This window comes from Chiloscyllium punctatum, chromosome 4 (genome assembly GCF_047496795.1).
Source record: "Chiloscyllium punctatum isolate Juve2018m chromosome 4, sChiPun1.3, whole genome shotgun sequence".
NCBI classification, from domain to species: Eukaryota; Metazoa; Chordata; class Chondrichthyes; order Orectolobiformes; family Hemiscylliidae; genus Chiloscyllium; species Chiloscyllium punctatum.
The window spans coordinates 138,627,900-138,655,791 of NC_092742.1; the positions used below are offsets into that span (position 1 = coordinate 138,627,900).

Genomic DNA, 27,892 nt, shown 5'->3' on the forward strand with positions numbered 1-27,892 from the left:
ACTATACCAGCTGTCACCACTTCCCTGACAGTAGATTCCATACACGCACATGAAAAAAGTTGCCCCTTGGGTCTCTTTTATATCATTCTCCTCTCACCTTAAACCTATGCCCCCTCGTCTTGGACTTCCTAACCCCAGGGAAAAGGCCTTATCTCTGTATCCCATCCACGCCCCTCATCATTTTATAAACCTCTGAGGTCACCCCTCAGCCTCCTACCACTCAAGTCACAATGGGACCTGGCTGATTGATGGCACCTTCAGACCAATAGGGGAGTTGGTGTAATCCTCCCGCCAATGGGAGTGAATGAGGGGTGTGGCCAGCAGGCCCACACGTGACCATGAGCTGTGCAGGTGCAATGTCACTGTGAGGGGGGTCCCAGTGAGTGTGAAGGGAGTGGGAGAGACAGCAGAGACTGGGAGAGAAATTGAGTTTGTGTACTGGGTGGGCTGATAAAGACACGATGTAGGCTGCTGGACCTGAATTACCAACTCCCAGTAAATGAAAACCAAAGGAATTGCGGATGCTGTAAATCAGAAACAACAACCAGAAGATCCTGAAAATGCTCCGCAGGTCTGGCAGCATCTGTGAAGAGGAGTCAAAGTGAACATTTCTGATCCAATCACCCTTCGTCAGAACTGATGTTCCTGAGAAACAATATTGGTTTATATGTAGAAGGTAGGGGTTAAGGAGTAACTGATAGGTGGTGATAGATTCAACAGAACGCGATGGGAGCAGTTGACAAAGGAATGGATAACGATCTGGCTGGGGGAGGGTGAATAGCTGTTTATGGAGACTGTTAGTGACTAACCATAGGTAGTGTGTAATTGCAGGCGATGTAATAACAGGGCCTGGTCTATGGGATGTGGGCTAGGACACTAGTACGTAGGAGACTTAGGACTTAAAATTATGGAATCCAATATTGAAACCAGAGGGCTGAAGGGTCCCCAGGTACAAGATGAGGTGATGTTCTTCCAACTTGTGTTAAAGTGTGGCGCTGGATGTGCACAGCAGGTCAGGTAGTATGCAAGGAGCAGGCGAATTGATATATTGGGCCTAAGCACTTCTTCAGGAAGGTGAGGGTGGGGAAGAGGACAGATAATAGGATGGGTGTGTAGGGCTGGTGGGAAGGTAGTTGGGAAGGCGATAGGAAAATGCAGGTGGGGGTAATGGTGAGAGGATGGAGTGGATAATTGGGAAGGAAGATGGACAAGTGGGACAGTTTGAGGACGGTGCTGAGTTGGAGGGTTGGATCTGAGATAAGGTCGGGGAGAGGAGATGAGTAAATGTTGCCATGTTGTTGAAGGGTCACTCCATCCCACCTATTATTTACTCTTTTACCCCTATCTCCTGCAGTCCAAAGATGTGTAGGTTAGGTGAATTGGCCAAGCTAAATTTCCCGTCGTGTTCAGGGATGTGTAGGTGAGGTGCGTTGTTCAGGAGAAATTTAGAATAACAGAGTTGCGGAATGGGTCTGGGTGGGATTATCTTCGGAGGGTCAGTGTGGATTTGTTGGACCAAATGGCCTGTTTCCACACTGTAGGGAGTCTAATTTTCCCAGCTGCCATCGGTTCTGAGAAAGGGTCAATGGACCCGGAATGGCCCTTGGTGTGTGCAGGAGCCGGAAACTGGGAAGAGGGAGTGGCAGCGGAAACCGGGGGAAAATGATTCAGTTTAGACTAGGAGGTTTTATTTACACATCTGTACAGGATGTTAGTCCTGAATTAGAAACTCTTGGTCCCATGTTTACAGCAAATGGGAAAACGGCTGTGGGCCTCAGTCAGTGATAGGTCCTGGGTTATGGCCGTCATTTTTACTGGGGGCATGGTACAGCGAGGTGCATGGACATGTCCTCTTCCTGGGTGGGGGAGGGGTGATTTGAAAGAGGAGCATTTACACATCAGACACATACCAGAGAAATATTTGTCTTTCCAATTCATCCTGCACTTGTTTTGTGAATTCTTTTTATAGGATATTAAATGAGAATAATTGAGGACGGGATCTCAAAAAAGCAGATTTCTGCACTCAGCGGAGTTATCAGGATCTGGATATCATTAGCATTTTACTGTGGAAGGAGAAAGGGCTGTCTGTTCTGTCTGTGGGAAAATATCTCCAATACTTTTGTAAAGCAAAATGCAGAAAGATGTTCAAATTTGTGGTTGAATCCCCCATGGGCGATTTGGCCTGAGTGGGAGCACAGATTTATCCAGATTATACCTAGTCTCTTTGCAGGAACTGTCAGATTTAGTCCCAGTCACTCACTTCATAATGTTAACCTGTAAACTCCTAATTTTCAACTCCCTGCAAAATTCTCATTAAAATTCTTTGTGAACTCAAATTCCAGCATATTTTCAGGTGGAATGTTCCAGGTTCTGACAACTGTCTGTTCATCCAGAAACTGCTGAGGTCCATGTTGACTCTGGGGTTACAAAGGGCTGAGCTGAAAGATGAGGTGCTGTCCCTGAGCTCCCATTGCAATGCATTGGAACAGGGCAGGAGGCTGAGGGCAGTGTAGGTGTGACCAGACAATGAAAATGACAGGGCTGCACTGAGTGTTGTTTGACTCAATGAGTGTGTTTTGCAGTTGGGTGAAAACAGAGGGAGGTGAGACAGGGAGAAGGTGAAGCTGAAACTCTGGTTTAGTTCAGGCCATTGAGAAATTCACATGGTCCCAATGGGAACAGCCAATTTGTAAGTGATACCTGCAGAGTATTTGTTAAGTTTTTAAAATATAATGTATCAGCTTAAGTAAAGATTGCGGCTTTTGATATATAATGGAAATGTTTGAAGTGAAGGAAGGTTGAAAGCTCTTTTAAATTCTCTTAATGGGAGTAATTAGCTGAATCTCGAGAGACATTGTGACAGGAGCCCTCAGACCCGTGGTGTGCTTCTCTTGTACAATGTGGGAAATAAGGGATACTTTCAGTGTCCCTGATGGCTATGTGTGCAGGAAGTGGGCCCACCTACAGCTACTGGGAAACTGCTTTTCAGACCTGGAGTTATGAGTGGACTCACTGTGGAGCATCTGAGAATGTATTGGACAGCACATTTAGTGAGTTCGTCACACTGCAGGTGAGGGTTACACAGGCAGAAAGGGAATGGGTGACCATCAAACCAAATAAAAGGCTCAGGAAGGCAGTGCAGGAATCCCCAGTGATCACCTACTTCTCAGAAAGATACTGAATCCTGCTTGGGATTCTGTTGGGGGTGAATGCGTGGAGTGGCTTCTCGGGAAATCAGCAACAACCAGCTTCATGATACCACAGATAGCTCTGCTGTACAGAACCGGAGGAAAGACAGTGGCAGGGCTATAGTGACAGGGGATTCAATAATCAGGGGTATAGGCAGGCACTTCTGTGGCCACAGACATGAATCCAGGATGGTATGTTACCTCCCTGGTGCCAGGATCCACGATTATCATGGAGCAGCTGCAGGACATTCTGGAGTTGGAGGGTAAAGTCAGTGGTTGTGGAACACACCGATACCAATGACATCACTAAACAAAGGGATGAGGTCCTGAAAGCTGGATATAGGGAGATTAGGGATACAGTAAAATGTAGCTCCTGAAATAAAATAATGTCAGACTTACTCACAGTGCCATGTGCTAATGAGAGCAGGACTAAGAGGATAGATCAGCTGGATGTGTGACTGGCGAAAAGGTGTACCAGAGAAGGGTTTAGATTCTTCAGGCACTGGGACCGTTTCTGGGTGGGTCCTGTACCAGCCTGACCGGTTACCCCTGGGCAGGGCTGGGAGAAATCTCCTGGTGGAGGCTTTTGCCAGTCCCATTGGTGCGGTTTTAACTAGTCTAACAGGGGGATGGGAACTAAAGTGTAGGCTTAGATGGGTCAGATTCAGGACAGGGAATGGGAGGTAGAATATTAATGGTGTAGTCAGCAGCTCAGAAAGCCAAAGGAAAGGAGGATGAAATGAGGATTGAGTCCCTCTTCATCCATCAGTCCTACCATCCCAGGAATTATAGTCAGCAAAATATGGAGCTGTACAGCTCTCTGACTCTAAGTGCTTGAGCAAAATGGGGGAAATCCACAATAAAAACAAAAAGTGCTGGAGGTCCTCAGCAGGTCGGGCAGAATCTGAAATGGTGACAGAAACATTGCAGCCTTGAAGAAGTGTTTAGATGATCACACCAGGTACTACAATATCGGTTACACGCTGAGTGCCAGAACGTGGGACTAGAATTAAGAGGTGCTTGATGACCAGCATGAATATGATGGGGCTGGAAAGGTGATGTTTCGGGTTAGGACTATTCATCAGGGCTGACAAAGGGTTCCGACCCAACACATCAACCTTCCTGCTCCTGTGATGCAGCCTGACCTGCTGCACTTCCCCAGATCCACATTGTATGGACTCTGACCTCTAGCATCTGCAGCCCATAACTATCACCACATCCCAGGACTCCGGCTGGTGACACTCCTTTACTCTCTCAATAACCAGGAGAGCCTTCCTTGGGAAAGGGGAACAAAGGTATACACAGTACTCCAGGTGTGGTCTCACCAAGGCCCTTCCACAAAGGGATCCCTGCTACTGTACACGAATCCTCTCACTAGGAAGGTCACCCATCATTTACATTCTCCACTGCTTCCCACTCCTGCCTGCTTCCAAAAAAGAGGGAATCGCAGAGAAACATGGAACCAAATGAGGTCAGAGTCTCTGGTATAAAACTATTGAACACAATGTCCCCATCTTCTACAAACTGGCCATCAAGTGCACGTGCCTGGTGTGATAATCTAACCACTTCTTCAAGGCTGCAATGTTTCCTGCATCTGTCAGCGTTTCAGATGCTGCCAGACCTGCTGAGGATTTCCAGCACTTTCTGTTTTCTCTGTTGTGTAGTACTGAATGGGGGGATTTGCAGTTGAGAAATTCAAATTGAACTTCATGTTCAGTTTTGATAGTTACTTGATCCGTGCCGATCTGAATACCATTGGCCTTTTCATCTGGAAGGCAAGGTGTGCATTCTGTCCGTGGGCGAATATTTCAAATATCAGTGTGACTGGGAAAAAGTACTGAGACAGTGAAGTCCATGTTAGCGTGGGGACTGTGGAGAGAGATTTCATTGGTTTTTGAAAGTCTAAAAAAATCATGGCACATTTCCCAGGAACAGTTAAGCCACTGGTTTTGTATGAGGACAATTAACCACGAAACCAGAAAGACAAAAGGATTCCTGCATCATGGCAGAAGCTATGAAAATGGGATTGTTGTAATGGAGTGAATTATCGATCATGGACTTTAATCCATTGGCGTTGTCCCGTCAGTTCCAGTACCGTGGGGAAACACTGGAAATGTGATGAATGCAGTGTAGGTTTCAGTTATTAAACTGGAAAAGGTGCAGAAGAAATTTACAAGGATGATGCCAGGCTCAGGGATCTGAGTTACAGGGAGAGGTTGGACAAGCGAGGACTTTTTTTGTTAAGAGCAGAGGAAACCGAGGGGGAATATTTTATAGAAGTGTATAAGACTATGAGAGGCATGGGTAAGGTGAATGCACTCGGTCTTTTTCCCAGGGAACCAAGGACTGGAGGGCATCAGTTTAAGGTTAGAGGAGAAAGAATAAAAGGGAAGCTAAAGGGCAACTGTTTTACACAGAGGGTGGTATGTATATGGACTGAGCTGCCAGTGGAAGTGGTTGAGGCGGGTACACTAACAACATGTTAAAGGCATTTGGACAAATACATGGATTGCAAAGTTTCAGAAGCAGATGGGCCAAGTGCAGGGAAATGGGGTTAGTGTGGATGGGCATTCTGATCGGCATGGGCCATTTTGGGCCAAAGGGCCTGTCTCTGCTGTAGGATGCTATAACTAAGTGCATTTGCTATTTCTCCCACGAACTCTGTTGGTATCCTGGGATGTATTCCATTAGGGCAAGGAGACTTGTTTACCTTTAGCTCCATGAGCTTGCCCAGCTCTAACTGTTTCACGATAATGGTCGTTTCTAGGTCCTCACCTTCCTCAGTCTCCTTATCAATTACTGGCATGTTCTTTGTATCCTCCACTGTGAAGACTGACTGCTGTGTGCTCATCTTCCTGAACCCAGCTGGATAGGAATTACAAGGCACAGAACTCTGAGAGGTCTTCCTTGAGTATTTATTGATGAGACATGGTAGTTACCTGGGTATTTTACGTGCAAAACGCCTTTAGGCAGCATCAGGTCCGATGTACGGCTCCCATTCCTCTACCTTTGTGATTTGTGACTTTGCATAGAGACTGTCTCTCAGGATTATCTCCATGGCAACAACAGTTTAAAAAGTCTAGTTCAGTTCAACTCTGGTTAAACCACACACCCCTCCACGCCCCACCCCACCCCGTGGCTCCCTCAAGTACCTGACAGGCACTTCAGTTTCAGTGGGGCTGTCTATTGGGATGCTGATGTTAAAAACCACACATCACCAGGTTATAGTCCAACAGGTTTATTTGGCAGTACAAGCTTTTGGAATGTGCTGTGATTTTGAACTTGATCAGGATTATCTCTCTGGTAACTGTTAAATGCTTCAACAATTACAGAGGCAATATGTTCCCCACACAATAGGTTTCCCTCTAGCAGGGTAAACTGCTATTCTGTCCCCAGGCATAGCTCCTCATCACTATTTATACCCAATCCCTTCAAGCTTTCAGTTGACCTTTGAAGTTTTTCTAATCTCCTACTTTCTCCTTGGTCTTTGCCAATTTGTATGCCTTCTATTTCAATTTGATAGACTCCCTTATTTCCTTAGACACCCATGACAGATTACTCCTTTTTCTAAGTCCTTCCTTTTCACTGATATATACTTTTGCTGAGCACTTCAAAAAATTGCTTTGATATTCCTCCACTGTCTGTCAACTGTCCCACTGTAAAGTCTTTGCTCCCAGTCTACATTACCAATTCCTGTCTCATCCTATTGTAGTCTTCTTTGTTTTAGCACAGGATCTTGGGATTGGATTGGATTTAATCTCCCCGCTTTCCATCTGTGTTCGAAATTCAACCAGATTTATCACGCGGCTTTTGTCAGATTACGAGGTGAGGCGATGTTTCCTGGGTGTTTTGGTTTTCATTATCAGTGAACTTGGCTTTGTAATAAATTACAGAATCAATATTCACAACACAGTATTCTGGACTGTGTGAATGTACCACACAGTCGATAACCATAAATCACTGTTACCCCTCAGTTTAAAATTGCAAAATCATTATCTTCTACACACTTCCTCACTTTCTCAGTTTTGAATACTATTCCACTTGACTATCCTACATTTTCCGAAAATCTCCTTTGGTGAAGATGGTGAGTTTTGGATTCATCTTTCTGGTTATTACCGTAAGAAGATAAGCACTGGGCACAGGAGAGGCAATGCAGCCCTTCGAACCAACTCCACCATTTAATACGGTGATGATTGAGCTCACCTCGGTCTCAGCTGGATTTTCCCGCCTGCTCTCTCTCTCTCACCCTTCAGTTCATTGCAATTAAAAATCTGTATCTGTCCATTAAATTTGCTCATTGTCTTGGCATCCACTGCGTTCTGAATTGGGAATTCCTCAGATTCACAACACATCGAGATAGGTACATTCTTCTTCATGAGAATAGAATAGAATCCCTACAGTGCAGAAGCAGGGTATTCATCCATCGAGTCCACACCAATCCTATAATTCAGATTCACCCATTCCCAGTATTTCCCATGGTTAATGGCTTAACCTGCACATGCATGGACACTGTGGTTTAGCATGGTGAATCCACCTAACCTGCACATCTTTGGACTTTGGGAAGAAACTGGAACACCGAACAAAACCATGCAGCCACTGGGAGAACGTGTAAACTCCACATGGTCACCTAAGGCTTGAATCAAACCAGGGTCTCTGAAGCTGTGACGCAGAGGTGCTAGCCACTGAGCCACCTCTGCCTAAAACTGCTTCCCCTTATTGACCCCTCCACCCCGCAATTGACTGAATCTATATTCCTTACGTCAGAAAGTGGGTTGTCTAACCAGATGTCTCAGTAAAACCCAGTGACAAGCCATATGTCCTGTCTGTCTGAATGGGGATCCTATACACAACACCCTCCACCCCACACGTTTCATTCACTTTCCAGAGACAGGGCTCCAGTGACTTCATGGGGACTGTAACTCCCATAATTCCTGAGGCAGGGACCACAGGTGTGTGGGGAAAACTGGCACTGTACATGTACAGAATGTGGGCGGGTTTTGGAGCACGTGTTTTGGGGTAATTAGGGGAAAGTATTTCACACTGTGATTGGCTAGAGGAGGAACGTATCTGCTTGTAGTATTGATCAGTTGGGGGGGTCAAAGTGTGGTCCCACACCCTTGTGGGACCACACTCCATCCCCAGTTCATTGTAATGCTGGGAATAAACTAATGGGAAACAAGGAAGAATCTGACCCATTCTCCCAGACTGAAGGTTCCTCTTCTGTCCAGGATCTGCCACCTCCCTTTCTGTTTCCTTTTGTTTCATTCTGCTGTTACATTATTGACTTGCAGCAACTGAAAGGAAAGGAAGTGAACCCAGAAAGGGTGCAGAGTCTAACCAGGGACGGGAAGTGGTGGAATGGATCTGTTTATCAGTTACTCCATCAGAATGGGGAGGGTGTACATTAGGGGCAGCAGAGTCAGAATGGTGGGAGAGAGTAAGTGGGCTGGAGGGTTACAGCTTTGGGGGGAGAAAGGGGAAAAAGATATTTCAGAGAAACTAGAATAGTCTGCTCTGAATTTCTAATCTGTGCATATTCCTTTACACAGAGTGCTCGGTGGTGAAGATTTGCAGACTGAAATCTCAAAATCATGTGCAGATTGTGATTAAGTTAATCAGCATTTAAAGAACCAAAGATGGAGAATCACTTTGCCAAAATCCTGCAACACTCCCTCCCAGCATTGTCGGTCTATCTGCGCCAAATGGGCGGTGAATGGTTCAAGACAGCAGCTCACTACCATCTTCTCAATGGTACCTAGTGACGGGGTATAAATGCTGGCTGAACCAGTGATGCCTATATCCTGGAAATGGGTTCTATCTCTAGTTGCTGAAACTCAGTTGATCTTACTGCAGGATGATGAGGGAGGCTGAGTGTGTCCTCCAGGAAGAGCACCATCACATTACCCCTGCCTACACCCAGCAATAACACAGTAACATCACTGGTATAAAAGGCAGTGAAGCCCAAGGAGGACTGAAATATAGTTCTTCGTGGTAAAGTCAAAAAAGAGGAATGGAACAGAGCAGGAACAGGAGACTGAGCTGGATGGTCAGCTGATTCCCATTGAATGGTGGAGCAGGATTGAAAGGCTGAATGGCCTTCTCCTGCTGCTATCTCCCAGGTATGTATATAGCCATGGAGCCCAGGTAGGAAGGAGTAGTCAGGGCAGGGATTCTGCAGGAGATTGCACTTCCACCTCTGTTTTCAGTGAGGGATGGTTTGATGGATTTTATTTAACATTTGTCTTTAACACAAGGTTTGTGAATTTGTTTTTTTTTAAAGTACAAGTTTATTCCACAATAAATAAAACTTAAAGAATCGAAACTATCTGCATATAACAGTTTTTAAAATTTCAAATGCCCTTTAAACAAAATCCTGTCTACTCCCGGACCCCATCACTTTTCAGTTACTCAAACTCCAGGGAAATATTCCTTCCCTCTCTGAACCTTTGGTTTGATTTAACTACTTTCAGTTCTTGTTCTGTGAGCTGTGAAGCATTTTTCTCCCATTTCTCCTACCCAGAAGTGTTATCTCCCACAGCTGAGCAACCTTCCCACCATCAACATCATTATTCCATTATTTTGCTTTTTGTTAACATATAATCACCAGCAGTAGCACACCAGTGTCACCAGTTGAATATTTACAAACAAAACCCATTATGGTCAAAGCAAACCATTACAAGTGACAGAGTGGGAAGGGACTAAATCAAAGTAGAGTTGGGGGTGAGGGGGTGGTGGTGGTGGAGATAAAGCACTGTATCCCCTGCGGTGCCCACCTCTATCTAATGGCATAGAGAGCATTGATACACACCACATGCTCCTCCTCCAAGGCGACCCTGAGAATATTCTTTATCCTCAATCATACACTATAATCCCTACAGTGTGGAAGGAGAGCATTGGTCCATCAAATCCCACCAACCATCTGAAGAACATCCCGCCCAGAGCACTCCATCCCTTTAACACTGTATTTCCCATGGCTGATCCACGTAGTCTGCAGATTCTGAACACTGTGGACAATTTATGACGACCGATCCACCTAACCTGCATATCTTTGAATTGTGGGAGAAACCCAGCGCACATGGAGGGGACCCACACTATTATGGGGAGAATGTGGATACCCCACATAGGCCGTTGACCAAGGCTGGACTCCAACCTTTTACCTGGTGCTGTGAGACAGCAGTGCTATGATCACAATTTAAATCAATACAGATGAACCCTGCTCATTGTCACATTGCTGTTTGTGGTGACCTACTGCCCAGAGAGGCATCCTGAGGTTCAGAAAGTGGCAATATAAATTCAGTCAACTCCGGCTCAGTTAATGTGGTTAACAACAACAACATCAATACTCCAACAGTGTAATCGTGTATAAGGTCCATTCCTGACTCTGATGGACAGTAACATCAGAATCAGAGTCCTGCAGTGATGTGTGAACTCTACACCACACTGAGCAGGGGGATGACTACTTCCCTGTGTGCACTCACTGGACTCTCAGTCATGTTGAGTCTCAGCAAATCCCTTGTCACACAGAGAGGGAAACAGCTCCTACCCAGTGTGAACCCGCTGGTGTCTCGGGGGGGGCAGGATGAATCACTGAATCCCCTCTCCCACCCTGACCATCTGAATGGCCTCTCCCCTGTGTGGGCTCACTGGGGTCTCAGCAGCAGGTGCATTTGAGTGAATCTCTCCCCACATTGGGAACAAGTGAATGGTCATTCTCCAAAGTGAGCTCGCTGGTGTTTCAGCAGATCAGAGGACTGAATGAATCCTTTCTCACACATGGAGCAGGTGAAGGTTCTAAATCCACTGTGCCCCCTCTGGTGCCTCAGCAGATTGTAAGATCGAGTAAATCCCTTGCCATACGTGAGGCAGGTGAACAGCCTCTCCCCAGTGTGACTGTGTCAGTGAGTGTCCCACTGGGAGGGGTAAGTAAATTTCTTCACATTTACACAGCTTCGCCCTGGTCCCGTTACATTGGTGTCTTCCCAGATCACATGACCGGTTAAATATTCGACAACCTGCCTAACATGGGAATGATTTCTCTGAGCTAGGAATGCTGCTTTCCCCTTTTATATTACTGATAAGGATCAGGACCTGCAGAATTGGACGACTCTGCAGTTGATGTGATGTTAAAGCTGAGTTTTCCATCTGTGAACTCTCTCTCTCTGTGAAACAAGTTTTTCCCTATCATTACTACAACTGCCAACACCAGCTCTCCCTTCAGCTCTCCTGAATTTCTAAATTTGGACTAATGCAAGTGCTTTTCTCTCACTTGTTTCTGAAAGTAAGTTGGAGCCATTTTGAATAAGTTTATACACTTTACCAGCAGAACTCATGCCTACTCCGTCATTTACGATTTGTAACCTCTGGGAAATTTGTTACCATCTTCGATGACCGTTATAATGCTCTGCCCACTTCTCTGGAGCCAGGATAAGTCAATTCTAACAATTACCAATAGATTGGATCTAAACAGAATGTCCCCACAACAGTAGGCACTCTGACACTCAGTGCCCATCATTTAAGTTCTTTTTCTTAAAGCCCCTCATGTGTCTGACAATCTGGCAATACAATTGAAGATATTTTATACAGTTGCCTTTCAGTCTCAATTGCCAGTTCCAGTCCTTGAAGCAGCCAGTAACACGCCATCGTGACTTGAATTCTAACAGCAGCATTGCCTTGGCAGAAGAGGTTGAGGAGAATGAAGCTGTCTTCTCTGGACTATCTAAACATGAAACACTTCAAATGAACAAAAATATTAATGAGATCAATATGGTAGACACAGCAAGGATGTGTGCCCTGGCTGGTGTGTCTGGAATGAAATAAGTACTAACTGCGGTATCTTTACCCAGCATCCCCTTTAGCTGTATAAATGTTTAAGATTTAGTTGCTGCTCTAATTCCACTCTCTTGATCACTCCCATTTGTAACTGCTGAAATGTTGGTAGCCGTGCAAATTGATAATATTTCATTCAATCCATCCCCAAACCTTTCTGTATCTGTGTCTCACTTTTGTTCACTGAGACCCTCATTCAATCTGACCTCTTTACAAACCCTGCCCTGATATTTCCTTAGAGGGCTCACAATGAAATGTTCACAGAATTGTTAATGCAGAAAGGAGGCTGCTTAACTCATCAGCTCTCCAAAGGTAAGAGGGCTGAGAGGTAAATAAGAGGGGTGTGTGGGGTTGGTGGGATGGGAACTCGGAAGGCAATAGGTAGATGTAGATGGGAGGGAATGATGAGAGGGTGGAGTGGATAATTGGGAAGGAAGATGGACAGGTGGGACAGTTCAAGAGGCCAGTGTCGAGTTGGAGGGTTGGATCTGAGATAAGGTGGGGGGAGGGGAGGTGAGCAAACCTTGATGCCGTGTGGTTGAAGGGTCCCAATGTGGAAGATAAGGTGTTATTCCTCCAGGCGTCGGGTGGCTGGGATTTGGCGATGGAAGCAGCCCAGAACCTGCATGTCCTTAGTGGAGTTGGAGAAGGGGTTGAAGTGGTCGGCCACAGGGTGATGGAGTTGTTTGGTGCATGTGTTCCAGAAATGTTCTCTGAATCAAGTTGGCGTCCTGACTCCCCAGTGTAGAGGTTACCACATCGAGAGCAAAGGATAAAATAGGTGAGGTGTCTGGACGTGCAGGGAAATCTCTGCTGGATCTCTGCCGTGGATTGACGTGAGGGGAAGGTGTGGGCACAGGTTTTACACCTCTTGAACTGGCGAGCAAAGGTGATGGGAGTGGTGGGTGAGTTGGTGGGGAGCATGGATCTAATGAGGGAGTCGCAGAGGAAATGGTCTTTGTGGAATGCTGAAAGGGGTGGGAAGGGAAATATATCTCTGATGGTGCGGTCTGATTGAAGGTGGTGGAACTGGCAGAGGATGATATGTTGTATCTGGATGGAAGGTGAGGACTGGGGGGTTCTATCCTTGTTGCGTTGGAGGTGTGGGGTTCAAGAGTAGAGGTGCAGGAAGTGGAGGAGATACACTGGAGAGCATTGTTGACCACATTGGAGGGGAAATTGTGAATCCTTGAAAGAGGAGGCAATTTGATATGTTCTGGAGTGTTCTGCCAGTTTGCATCAAGTTTCACTGGAACACTGCAGTAAGCTTGAGACAGAGATGTTGGCCAGGGAACAGTCTTGTGTGTTAAAGAGCTGGTAACTGGAAGCTCAGGGTCTTTTTTGCAGCAGGACTTAGATCATCAGCCACTATTTCCACCACCGCCACTGAGATGCTGCCAGGCACAGGTTCCTGTCCCCTCCATTAACAGCTATGCACCCTCCCAGCAAGATCTTAATCCACTCCTTTGTCTTTCCAAATGTTCTGATCTCTCTTTGCACTCCATCTCAACCTATCATTTACTCTTTATCCCCTATCTCCTGCAGTCTAAATATGCAGGTTCGGTAAATTGGCCAAGCTACATTTCCCGTAGTGTTCTGGAATGCATAGTTTAGGTGCATTAGTTAGGGGAAATGTAGAGTAATAGGGTCGGGGAATGGGTTTGGATGGGATAATCATTGGAGGGTGGGTGTGAGCTTGTTGGGCCGATGGCCCTGTTTCCACATGGTAGCTGGGAAAATTTAGAATTCCTACAATCGGATCTAAGGAAGGGTCACAGGTACCAGAATGACCCTTGGTGTGTGAAGGAGGTGGAAACGGGAAAGGGGGAGTGGCAGCGGAAACCGAATTAAATGTATCAGTTTAGACTGGGAGGGGTTTAATTACACTCTGTACAGGTCGCTAGTCCTGAATTAGAAACTCCTGCTCCCACGTTTGCAGCAAATGGGAAAATGTCTGTGGCCCTCAGGCAATGATAGGTCCTGGGTTATAGCCGCCATCTTTATTGGGGGCAAGGTACAGTGAGGCGCATGGACATGTCCTCTTCCTGGGTGGAGACGGGGCGATTTGAGGAGGAGCATTTACACATCAAACACATAACAGGGAAATATTTGTCTTTAATATTCATCTTGTACTGACTGTGAGCTTTGTCGTGTGAATTTTTTTATCAGATATTAATTGAGAATAATTGAGACCTGGATCTCAAAAGCATGTTTCTACAGTCAGCGGAGTCATCAGGATCTGAATATCATTGGCATTTAACTGTGGAACGAGAAAGGTTTGTCTGTTCTGTCTGTCGAAAAGTGGCTCATATTCTTAGGTAAAAATAATGTCCTGTGGCCCAACATTTCAACTCCCCTCCCACTCAGCAAGGACACGGAGGTCCTTGGCCTCATTCACCGCCGCTCCCTCACCACCCGACGCCTGGAGGAAGAACGCCTCATCTTCCGCCTTTGAACACTTCAACCCCAGGGCATCAATGTGGACTTCACCAGTTTCCTCATTTCCCCTTCCCCCACCTCACCCCAGTTCCAAACTTCCAGCTCAGCAGTGTCCCCATGACTTGTCCTACCTGTCTATCTTCCTTTCCACCTATCCACTCCACCCTCCTCTCTGACCCATCACCTTCAGCATCACCCCACTCACCTATTGTACTCTTTCCTACATTCTCCCCACCCCCACCCTCCTCTCATTTATCTCTCCACCCTGCAGGCACCTTGTCTCTATTCTTGATGAAGGGCTTTTGCCCGAAACGTCGATTTTACTGCTCCTCGGACGCTGCCTGAACTGCTGTGCTTTTCCAGAACCACCTGATTCCAGACTCTTATATTTTTGTCAAGCAAATAGCAGAAATATGTACAAATTCATGGTTGGATCACCCTTGGGGTATGTGCTCTGTTCTGGGCCGTGCAGCCCGAGAAGGAGATATTGGTCTGAGAGGGAACATAGATTTATCCAAACTACATCTCGACTCTTTGCAGGAACTCTCATGTTTAGACCCAGTCAACCACTTCATGACTTTAACCTGTGAACTCCTTATTTTCAATTCCCTGTAAATTTCCTCTTAAGATTTCTTATGGACTCAAATTCCAGTACCTTTTCAGATGGAATGTTCCAGATTCTGACAATTATCTGTTCATCTAGAAACTGCTGAGGTCCATGTTGACTCTGGGGTTACAAAGGGCTGAGCTGAAAGATGGGATGCTGTCCCTGAGCTCCCATTGCGATGCATTGGAACAGGACAGGAGGCTGAGGGCAGTGTAGGTGTGACCAGACAATAAAAATGACAGGGCTGTACTGTGGGTGCTGCTTGGCTCAATGAGAGTGTTTTAGAGTTGGGTGAAAACAGAGTGAGATGAGACAGGGAGAAGGTGACGCTGAAACTCAGTTTTACTTCAGGCCATTCAGAATTTCGCATGGTCCCAATGGGAACAGCCAATTTGTAAGCGACACTGCGGAGTATTTGTTAACAGTTTTTAAAGTATAATATATCAGCTTAAGTAAAGATTGGGGCTATTGATTATAATGGACATGTTTGAAGTGAAGGAAGGTTGAAAGCTCTTTTAAATTCTCTTAATGGGAGTAACGAGCTGAATCTAGAGAGACATTGAGACAGGAATCCTCAGACCCGTGGCGGGCTCCTCTTGTGCAATGTGGGAAATAAGGGAAGCCTCTCGTGTCCCTGACGGCTATGTGTGTAGGAAGTGTGTCCATCTGCGCTACTGGGAAACTGCTTTTCAGACCTGGAGCTGTGAGTGGACCCACTATGATACTGAGAATATTATGGACAGCACGTTTAGTGAGTTCGTCACACTGCAGGTGAGGGTTACACAGGCACAAAGGGAATGGGTGACCATCACATCAAGTTAAAGGCTCAGCAAGGGAGTGCAGGAGTCCCCATTGATCATCCCCTACTCAAACAGATACTGTATACCGATTGGAATTCTGTTGGGGGTGAATGAGTGGGGTGGCCTCTCGGGGAAATCCGCAACAGCCAGGGTCATGACACCACAGATAGTTCTGCTGCACAGAACAGGAGGAAAGACAGTTGCAGGGCTATAGTGACATGGGATCAATCGTCAGAGTAAGGGCAGGTACTTCTGTGGCCACAGACATGAATCAAGGATGGTATGTTACCTCCCTGGTGCTAGGATCCGTAATAGCATGGAGTGGCTACAGTGAGTTCTGCAGCTGGAGGGTAAATAACCAATGGTTGTGGAACACACAGATACCAACGACATCGCGAAATAAAGGGATGAGGGCCTGAAATATGTATAAAGGAAAATCAGAGATATATTAAAGTGAAAAGTAATAATGTCAGACTTACACCCAGTGCCATGTGCTAGTGAGAGCAGGAACAAGAGGATAGATCAGCTGGATGTGTGACTGGAGAAATGGTGTACCAGAGAAGGGTTTAGATTTTCCAGGCACTAAGACCGTTTCTGGGTTAGGTGAAACTTGTACCAGCCTGACTGGTTACCCCTGGGCAGGGCTGGGAGAAATCTCTTGGTGGGGTGATTGCCAGTTCCATTGGTGAGATTGTAACTAGTCTGGCAGGGGGTTGGGAGCTAAAGAGTGGCTTAGATGGGCCAGATTCAGGTCAGGGGATAGGAGATAGAGTATTCGTGATGCAGGCAACAGCTCAGAAAGACAAAGGAAAGGAGAATTAAACGAGGATTGAGTCCTCTTCATCCATCAGTTCTGCCATCCCAGGGGTAAGAGTCAACAAAATATGAAACCTTTTAAATGTCTATGACTCTAAATGCCTCAGCAAAATCGTGGAAATCTGAAATAAAAACAAAAAAAAAATTGCTGGAGATCCTCAGCAGGTCTGGCAGCATCTGAAATGGTGACAGTTGTATTTTTGGAAACATTGCAGTTTGAAGCCGTTGTATAATGCCATCCCACATCGTCCACTACTCCAGGCAAAATGTCCTCAGCCCCTCCTTATGGTTCACATGTTTCAATACTGGCAGCACCCTTATAAATCTTTTCTGGACATTTTCAGGTTTCCCAACATCTTTCCTATAGCAGGGAGACTAGAATGTAAAGCAGTCTGGGCATTCCAAAAGTGGCTGAGCCAATAAACTGTACAACCGAACCATAATCTCCCAACTCCTATACTCAATGCACTGCCCAATAACAGCTAGCATACCAAACAGCACCTTCACCGACCTGTCTACCTTCAGCCCCACTTTCAAGGAACTATCAAACCACTCTGCACAGTGTATTTGTTCGTCAACACTTCCCAGGAACTTGTTATTATGGCGCTGAGTCCTATCTTCCTGAAATCAGCGAGACTAGAATTGAATGTAGTATTCTAAAACCGGCCTTACCAATGCCCTGTACAGCCACAACGTGACCTCCTAACTCTTATACTCAGTGACAGAATCCATACAGTGTGGAAGCAGCCCATTCAGCCCATGAGACCTTACCAACCATCGGAATAGCATCCCACCTGAACCATGTGACCCAGCATTACCCACAGTTAATCCACCTAACCTGCACGTCTTTTGATTTTTTGAGGAAACCAGAGCGCCCAGAGGATGCCCGTGCAAACACACAGAGGGAGAATGTGCAAACACGACACAGAGTGGAATCGAACCCAGGTCCCTTTATTGATGAGTGCACAGACCAATAAAGGTCAGCGTCCCAAATGCAGTCTTCAGCACCCAGTCTCCCTGAAACTCGACTTTCCAGGAACTATGCAGTTCTGAGCTCTTCAGAGGGATTGAAAGTGAGGAGAAGAAAACAGGAACAGGGTTGAGTTGTAGATCTATAAAATAACTTTCTGTTTCCCCCCCCCCCACCGTTTCCCTCCCCCTCTGTTCCACTCCCCGTTCTCTGATTCTCCCCTGCCTCTGCCTGTCCTCCCCTGCCCCCATCTCTGTCCTCACCTGTGCGACCACTCTCAATCCCCACATCCTCTCTTTCCCCCCACCCTTAGCCCACCTTCTCTGCCTACTCTCCCCTCCCTCTCACCTAGTTCTGTATACTCCAACCACAGGGAAAGTACCTTGTCTATTTGCCCTACCCATGACTAGCTGATTTTATAAATCTCTATCAGGTCACCCCTCAGCCTCCGACGCTGGAGGGAAAACACCCTATCCAACGCTGGCAATATCCTTGTAATTCTTTTCTGACACCTTTCAAGTTTGAGAACATCATTCCGATACGAAGGAGACCAGAATTGCTGGAATATTTCAAAAGTTGCCTAATCAATGTCCTATACAGCCACAATATGATATCCCAACACCTATACTACATTCTCTGACCAAGAAAGGAAAGCATACCAACTGCCTTCTTCACTATCCTATCCACCTGTGACTCGACTTTCGAGGAACTATGAACCTGCACTCCAAGGTCTCTTTGTTTCGCAACACTCCCCAGGAACTTACTATTAACTGCAAAAGTCCTGCTAAGGTTTGCTTTCCTAAAATGCAGCATCTCACATTTTTCTAAACTGAACGCCTCAGCCCATTCGCCCATCTGATCCAGATCCCACTGTACTCTGAGGTAATCTTTTTCACTGTCCACTACACTGCCAATTTTGGTGTCATCTGCAAACATGCTAACAATACATCTTATGTTCACATTGATATATTTGGCAAACAGTAGTGGATTCAGCACCGATCTTTGTGACATTCCATTGGTCACAGGCCTCCAGCCTGAAAAGCATCACTCCACCACCGCTCTCTGTCTTCGACCTTTGAACCAGTTCTATATTCAAATGGCTAGTTCTCCCAGTATTCCATGAGATCTAACCTTGCGAACCAATCTCCCATGAGGAACCTTGTTGAACGCCTTACTGAAGTCCATGAAGATCATGTTCACCGCTCTGCACTCATCAATCCACTTTGTTACTTCTTCAGTAAGCTCAGTCCAGTTCATGAGACATGATTTCCCACGCACAAGGCTGTTATTGATATCCAGGACTTAACTCTGTACATTGGGGTCTGTGTCGTCCAGTTATAGGAATTAATATTCTGGATAATGTTCACATACACCAGCTTTGTGTTTGTGACTGCGTATTGAGTCTTGTTAATAAAATCAACACAGGTGAGTTCCTTTTGAAAGGCAGTCCCTATATCCCTACCCCCTCCCAGCTGCTCTGTCTCCTCCATCCCCACCATAGACAGTAAGTACGAGGAGCTCATGGAGTTTCCATGTGAGTGAGGTTGAGAAAATCTTCCTTTCTTTCCACTAGCCCACTATGAAATGGTGGTAGTGTCCTTTCCTCTGGACCAAGAGGATCGGGTTCAGAGTTTGGTAACAGCGGCTTTGAAGAGGCTGATTAGTAAACATGCCCAAGCCACCAGGCCATACTGTCTCCCAGCTGTCCCAGCCTGAGTCTCCAAACAGAACCTTCCTGTAGTTCTCTCCTGTCAGACTCTCCCATTGCTCCCTTTGTCCAGGATCCCCTCCTGCTGCTGCACTGAACCTGTCCCTTACTGACCTGTCCATCCCCCAGTGTCCTCCACATTCATTCATTGTTTACAATCCCATTATTTCCTGTCCTCCAGCCCCGGCCCCTCCACTCTATTGGGCAGCAACTGATGTCAATCCTCCAGGCTCCTGTGTGATCGAGAGCATGTTCCGTAGGAAGGGAGATCAGTGCACGGGCGCAGTGCTGGCCAGTTGTTGGCGTATGTGCAGGGCGGGTCAGTGCCAGGGAGGGAGGCTGTGGGATTAATCTGTCATTAGCAGCTCCCTTCCTTCTTTCTTCTGAGGACACGACCCAGGGGAATAGCCCTTTGCCTGGTATCCTGACGAGTGGTCAAAGTATCAATGGGGGAGCATTTTGCAGCAAGTTGTCAGAACTCTTATGAATAGTCAGCATTGTTATGGAAAATGACAAGGATGGGCCTCTAATTGGAGTTCTAATTTGGTTAATTTTAGTTCAACCAGATATGATTTGGCCAGTGTGTGCAGAATGGTTCTCAACAGAGAATGGGGGTTCTGGGAGATGGGGGGAGGATTCACCAACACCCTGGAGGCTCCAAGTCAAACTCATTAATTTGGTTCTTAGTCTGCAGACAGCAGCTGGGAAACTGAATTCAAGGCGAGGAAAGAGATTGTGAGAACTGGGTGTGGAGGAAAGGAGGAATGAGATTGGTTTGGATTTCAGTTAACGAGAGAGAAATTGTGAGACTGAGATTTAAAGCTTTGGGGGAACGAGGAATCTACAATTTAATACTATCATTGTATTATAAAGTTCCATCCTGTATTAACAATGGTGACTTGTTTTTTTCTGTTGTAGGGTACTGAAAGGGTGGATTTGCAGATGAGAAATTCAAATTGAACTTCATGGTCAGATCTGATAGTTACTTGATCCGTGCCGATCTGAATATCATTGGCCTTTTCATCTGGAAGGAAAGGTGTGCATTCTGTCCGTGGGCGAATATTTCAAATGTCAGTGTGACTGGAAAAAGTACTGAGACACAGCCAAGTCCATGTTAACGTACTTTGTGGCTTTGAATGGAGGCTGGTTGTCAGGATTATCTCCGTGGCAACGGCAATTTAAAAAGTCTAGTTCTATTCAGCACTTTGTGTTTAAACAACACACTCCTCCCCAACACCTCCGTGGCTCAGTCAAGTACTTGACAGGTACTTCAGTTTCGTTGGGGTTGTCTGTCAGGATTCTCATGTGGAGGAGCCGGTGTTGGAATGGGGTGGACAAAGTTAAAAATCACACGACACTAGGTTATAGTCCAACAGGTTTATTAGGAAGCACTAGCTTTCCAAGCACGATGTAATTTTTAACTTTATCAATTAAATAGGCCATATGTTCCCCACGCAATAGGTTCCCTCGAGCAGTGTAAACTGCTATTCTTGCCCTGGGGATAGCTACTCATTTGTAGACCCAGTCAAAATCCCATCAAGCTTTTTGTTGATCTTTAAAGTTTTTCTAATCTCCTAGTTTCTCCTTGGTCTTTGCCAATTTGTATGCCTTCTATTTCAATTCGATAGACTCCCTTATTTCCTTAGACACAAATGGCAGATTACCCCTTTTCCTACAGTCCTTCTGTGCGAGATAAGTGGCTGTCCAGCCCCATCTACGGCACTTTTTATTTCCCTTCCCAGGAACAAAGACACGGAGGAGTCTGTCCAAAACTTTTTCATTCAACTTTGCAAAGTCGGGTGTTGTTCCCAAAGGTACACACACACAAGCATAGTAATCTCCACGCATTATATACATGTATATGTGGGCTGGGTCTACTACTGCTGTCTTGACCAACGAGTGCTCGGGTTCCCCACTGTTTTCCTTATTTGGGTTCTGGTGCCTGCGATTATTTTGTTAGTCACTTGGCCAATCAGTGTTTGAGCTTCCCGTTCTTCCCTTATATGGATGATGTTGTCCAACTGTGATTAAGGGCGGCCTCTCAACTATCGAGGAAAGCTGTTACAACTGTTTCATTCATATAAACGTGGGGGAGGTCCGGCAACAGTTTCGAGTGTCTGCTTGTGTTTACTATGAGGTAGAAAAGACTAAAAGGCAGCTAACCGTTTAAAAATTACACTACCCCCTACAAATCCCCCGTGTCTTTTCTTACGGCCTGTAATTTTTCAACCGTAAGTTTCTTCTCCAGGGCATTTAATAACTCCCGAGCTTGTTCATCAAACTGCCCGTCTCTAATACTACCCCCGCCCAAGAGGGATTCACGTTGTTCCATCTAGAGATTTATTCGTTCAACCTGCCCATAGGGAACATCCTTCTTAGTAAGGGCGGTTTCGATCAGTCGTTGAGTTAATCCCCGGACACAGGGAATAACGCAACACCCAAGGGCAGTGAGTACCCCTGCCACCACTATACATGAGACAAGAAAGGGAACGACCACCCCCGTCCATTTACCGAACCAAGCTTCCAACCAGTCCGTGAGGCCAGAGTCGATGCCCGAGTTTTCGGCCAGTTCGTCCGCCAATGTGGTGAGTCCATCCAGGGCGCGGGTGATGGACCCATCAGGGGCTGTGTTGTTGGGGATGAAAGTGCAGCACTGAGTGCCTATCATGACACAAACACCCCCCTTCTCTGCCAACATCATGTCTAAGGCCAACCTATTTTCCCACGCCATCCTACTAGTGGCGTCCAGTTGTTCTGCTATTCCATTCACTGCATCCCGGGTATAATTAATGAACCTCTGCTGATTGTAGTAAATATACTTAATCCAATCCACATTCTTATTGATGGTCACCCACCAGAACAGTGACGACTGAAAACCTGCCGCTATCTGGTTCCTAGCCTTGTATTCGTCAGGAACACCCCTGGGGACCCCTATGGCATCTAAATATATGTTATCATCGAAAGAGGTCTCCAAAGCTCTCTCAGTTCTTCCACTAGAACAGGGTTGCTCTTGTTTTTCGAATACCAGGGTGAATGGGATGGCCAATTGAACGATTGCACAAGTGCCCGTCCATTTTTGGGGCAGGGTCGGTCGCAGAACCCTCCCACCACAGTACCACCAGAGGTCTGCCCTAGGCACATGAATGTGGGAGTAATTCCCGCCCCCGGTAGTTTCATTGACCAGCCGAATTGATCCGCTGCACTTGTCAAATGTCCCCACATCGTCGTCCCACTGTAGTCCCGTCCGAGAGACGCAGGCCTGGTGCGTACCCGTTACCCCTGAGAATGATGGCGGGCGGGGCGCCCCCTCAGACCTGACAGGGGGGAAACTTCAAACTCAAGGGTCGACAAGTGGGGTCGTTCCAGGCCTCTCGGTCCTGGTACAGCCTTATCATGCAGTCCATGGCTCGTGGGTGTTTCTCCCATCCCAACGGGAATGGGACCACCTGAGGGTTAGGGCGGGCACTCGTGCATGCGTAGCAATCACTCTTTTTCATGCTCCTCACAGTATATTTGACCCATTCCATCCAGGCATTCGCCTCCCCGTATCCCGTTTCTATTTCAAAGGTCTTTTCCAAATCCGTCGTCTCAATTATTCTAATCTTTTCCTGCTTATCAGTGGTGGATGAGCCCCCAGACTCAGCTTCAATGACCGTGATATACGTGCAGCACAGCTGCATCCCCCCCCCATCCTGCCTGGCCCCCAACTCTAATACCCAGTATTGTTCTATTAAGGCTCACCTCGTTCTTTTCCAAGTTCTTTATGGTCAGATAGAGCGGATTGCACTGATTCTGCCCACAATCTCATCCAGGGGTGATGGGATCACGGACAACTGACACCATAGCCTGGACCCCGGGGGCTGGAGGCCTATTTAGGCCTTCCCTACCATGCAATTGTAATACTAACGTCTGACCTTGGAATCCGCTTTCTCTCTCTAGGTTCCGCTTAGTTTGATTCAGTTGACTTTTAGTCCTACAGGGCACCAACTCACATAGGTCTAAGCTAAATGTCTGTGTTGATTGGTTGGCAAGCACGGAGATGGTGAACCACTGACGGTCCTCTGCTTGTTTTTTCCAGAGGCCAAATTGGGTAACACGCACACTATGACCCAGCCCAAGGATAATGGCATAGCAATTTAACAATACGATTGACCGCATTTTTTTTTTCGCGACACCCGTAGCCCAAGGGCACAGTTCCTTTAGACTCGCAAAAGTCCGATTAGTTCGTTCTCAGGGTCTCTGTTCCTTAGATGCCTTTGTCAGAGAGGTTCGTTTGTCCTCCGTCGGTTGTGGCACTGGTCCCTTGACTCGAGTGTAATGTGTCCAGCCCTTTTCGGCCGTACGGACCGCCGTTTCGGTCATCAAAAGTACCAGGAAGGGACCGTCCCAAGTTGGTTCGAGGGTACGTTGCTTCCAGCTTTTAATCAGGACCCACTGACCCGGCTTGACGGTGTGCACCGCAAACTCGAGGGGCGGCGTCTGTGCCAAAAGTCCCTGTTGGCGTAAACGAGATAGAGCAGACCCCAGAGCCACCACATATTTTTGCACAAACATATCCCGAGACTCAAATACAGGAGGTTCCCCCTTTGGCCCATGGAACGGGAGGCCAAATAACATTTCGAAAGGGGAGACGCCCAAATCCCGCCTTGGCTGGGTGCGAATTTGCAACAGGGCAAGGGGTAGGCATTTGGTCCAAGGCAGGCCGATTTCACTAGTGAGCTTGGTTAGCTGCTTTTTGATGGTCTGGTTCATTCTTTCGACCTTGCCCGAGGAGGAGGGATGCCAGGGGGTGTGCAAATCCCAGTCAATCCCCATTGCTTGCACTACATTCTGGAGGACGGTCGAGGTGAAGTGGCTCCCCTGGTCAGAGTCAATAGCGCGGGGTAGCCCAAATCGTGGGATGATTTGCTCGAGTAGAATCTTGCTAACCTGAGTTGCCGTTGCCGTGGTAGTGGGGAAAGCTTCCACCCATCCTGTCAGGTGATCTACCACTACTAATAGATACTTCAGGCGACCTATGGGGGGAGCTCAGTGTAATCTACCTGGATATACACAAACGGCCTATAGGCCGGACTCCTACCCCCTTGTCTTGCATGCTGCCGCAGCCCCCTTTTGTTAATCTTTCGACATGTTATACAATCTCCTGTGACCTGCTTGGCTACCGTGTACAGACCAGGGTGAGCATATCGGCGCAGGAAGGCATCACACAGTGCCTGGGCGCCCCAGTGACCCCCTTGGTGTAAACGGGCAATAATGTCCCGCGTCAACGGTCGATTTAGTAGCTGGCGGCCATCGGGTAAGGTCCACTTGCCTTCCCTATCCTTTGTACCCCCCAGAGACGCGAGAAGAGTTTCTTCTTTGTCAGTAAACGTGGGCACTTCGGTAATTTCGGATATCTGTGGAATCCTTACCAGGCAGTTTATTACTTCCTTCCCCATCCCAGCCAATTTTGCCTGTTCATCTGCCAATTGATTCCCCAGGGTCTCTATTTTATTGTCTTTCTGGTGTCCTTTCACATGTACTACAGCAATCTCTTGTGGCAGCAACAAATCCTCCAAGATCATGGCTACTAGTTCCTCGTGGACCAACTCCTTTCCTCTACTATTTATCATTCCCCTTTCTTTCCAGATCTTCCCAAAGGTGTGTACTACCCCAAAGGCATACTTAGAGTCAGTGTAGATTGTCCCGGCTATTCCCTTTAAATTCCTCAGAGCCCGGTGCAAGGCGTACAATTCGCACGTTTGTGCGGACCAGGCATTCGGTAGCCGTCCACTTTCCACTAATTCCCAACCAGTCTCACTAATGACTGCATAACCGTTGTGTCTCTTCCCATCTATCACTCGAGAGGACCCATCAATGTACCAGCGCCTACCTGCATGTAAGGGGGTATCCCTCAGATCTTCCCTCACTTTACTCTGGTACTCTATTATGTCTGAACAGCAGTGTTCCAGTTCCTCCTCCCCTTCCCCTTTCCAAAGAAAGTCCGCCGGGTTCTGGCAGCCCTCGGGAGACTGGATCCAGAATTTTTGACAGGAAAGCCACGGGCTTCCTTTTCCCCCCCCAGTCCTGGGTCAATACTCCAAGAGCAGTTCCCTTTCTGGAGTTCACAAAGAGGCGAAATGTCTTACTAAAATCCGGCAAGCTTAAAACAGGTGCGGCCATCAATTTTCCTTTTAGGATTTCAATTAACTTTTTCTCCTCCTCCTCCCATTTTATTCTGTTGGGTGCCTCCTCAATGAGTTTTAGGTACAAGTCTTTAGTAAGGGGGGCATAGTTGTCTATCCATAACCGACAATAGCCTAAGAGTCCCAAGAACTTCCGCAACTCCCTCTTGGTCGTTGGGAGGCCTAGTTCGATTATTGCCCGCACTCTTTCCGGACTTATTCGTTTCTGTCCCTGGCTTATCAAGTGTCCTAGGTACTTAACCTCTTTCTCGACATATTGGAGCTTCTTCTGACTCACTCTTAACCGCTTCTCAGCTAGGTAATTTAACAGGGCATTAGTCCCAAGTAGGACGTCCTCCTCCGCCGGTCCGGATAAAAGGAGATCGTCCACGTATTGTATAAGCTTAAGGGCCGGGGACAAGGTTAGTCCCTCCAATAATTGTTCCAGAATCTGCCCGAACAGAGTCGGGGACTCAGTGAATCCTTGGGGGAGTACGGTCCACCTGTACTGTTGTTTTCTGCCAGTATCAGGATCCTCCCATTCAAAAGCAAAAAGATCCCTACTGTCCTTGTCCAGGGGACATGCCCAGAAGGCATCCTTTAAGTCTATAACACTAAACCAGCCGTGGTCCGGGGGGATTCGCCCCAGAATAGTGTATGGGTTCGGTACCACAGGGTGCCGTACTTGGACAATTTTATTTACTTCCCATAGGTCTTGGACCATTCGGTAGCTCCCATCCGACTTCCGGACCGGCAGGATGGGGGAATTGTATCGTGACATACAGGGCTCTACCAATCCATCTTTTATTAGGTCTTCCATAACTGTCTTCAGGCCCTGCCTCCCTTCCCAAGAGATGGGGTATTGGCGCACTCTGACGTCGGGGCTCTGGGGCTTTAATTTTACCTCCACAGGTCGAATTGCGAGTCCTCCCCGGTTCCCTTTGGCGACCCAAACCCTAGGGTCTATCTCTGTCAATCGGGACACACTAAGGTATGACATGGTAACGGCTAATTCTTCCTCTTCTCCCACTTCTATTCGCAATCCGAAACGGACTATCAAATCCCGTCCCAACAACCCATAGGGAAGATGGGGGAGGTGAAGGAGTTCCACCTGGAGCTCCTCCTCCTCCAGCCGCAAGGGTTGTGGTTCGAATATTTTCGCATTTAAAAAAAAAACCACCCTTAACTCCTGAAATGTTTAATGTTTTAGCTTGGAAGCCAACCCCCCTCGGATGGAGGGGAATTGAGGACCTGCCAGCGCCTGTGTCAACTAAGAAGGTAACATCTTGTCTAAATGTGCCCACCCGTAAATTTACCAGGGGTTCTTGGTAGGCCCGTGTTTCGATCCTCCCCTGACTTCCCTAATCCATTTGTTCACACTCCATTTCATACATCCATTCTCTTTCCCTTTTAAACTCGGGACAATCCCTTTTGAAGTGTCCCAGTTTCCCGCAATGGTAACATCCGGCTTTCTGAGGGCGCTCAATTCCATAAGATCCTCCTCTCTCACTTCTGCCCCGTCTCGCTTCTCTCCCTCTCCAACTTTTCTTCGACGTTCCTCTCTCCACCCCATAATCTCCCTTATTACATCCCTCTGAACGTACACCTTCTGTGCTTCCCGTAATAATTCTGCAACATCCTTTTCAGCCCAATCCTCCACTTTCTGTAATTTCTTCTGAATGTCAGGCCATGACTTAGTCACAAAGTGCACCTTAAGCATGCTCTTGCCTATTTCCCCATCGGGGTCTAAACCTGAATACTTTCGCATGGACTCCCGCAAACGGTCTAAAAACTCACTCGGGGATTCATCCTTTTTCTGTCCAACTTCAAATGCTTTTGCTAAATTCCGCTGTTTGGGCACGCAGGTTTGGATCCCCCTGATTATAAGGCTTCTGAGGTCTGTCATATTGGCCCTTCCCCCCGCATCGTTATGATTCCACCGGGGTCCTCTAAGGGGTACTTCTGCTCTCCACGCTGAGGGCCGTCCTGATGCTCCCTATCCCAAATGGCCATTGCACTATTCCGGATCATAACAATTTCATCGTAATTAAATAGTATTCTCATCATGGCCTGCAGTTCAGCCCATGTGTATATACTGGGCCCCAGAAATTGGTCCAGTTGTATTCCCACACTGATGGGGTCATCCAGGAGACGGGGTAGTTCATTACGGAGTTGCCGGATATCCCCAGAATTTAAAGGTTGTACTACGAACCCGGTCCGTTCGTTCCCAAATGGCACCTCTCGTAAGGGGTTCAGCTGTTCAATATTGTCACTCCTCCCAGCTCTCAATCCCTCTTCTCGACCTCTCCGCATCTCGAGTCGGACTGATTTCCTAGTGCCTGGGGTGAGTTCTGCGCCCCCTCCTGTGCCCCCC

The 27,892-nt window shown here is 47.0% G+C and overlaps 1 long non-coding RNA gene across 3 annotated transcripts in view; it reads left to right on the forward strand.

The window, feature by feature from the left end:
• The window catches only part of LOC140475976 (uncharacterized), a 32,603-nt gene extending 22,879 nt beyond the window's left edge, over nucleotides 1-9,724 (forward strand). For 2 of the 3 annotated variants that reach the window (XR_011960393.1, XR_011960392.1), the window contains exons 5-6: nucleotides 6,916-7,013; nucleotides 8,738-9,724. This is a non-coding gene — a long non-coding RNA (uncharacterized lncRNA). The remainder of the gene's footprint in view (nucleotides 1-6,915; nucleotides 7,014-8,737) is intronic. The other variant, XR_011960394.1, reaches the window with a different exon arrangement.
• Nucleotides 9,725-27,892: the final 18,168 nt, after the last annotated feature.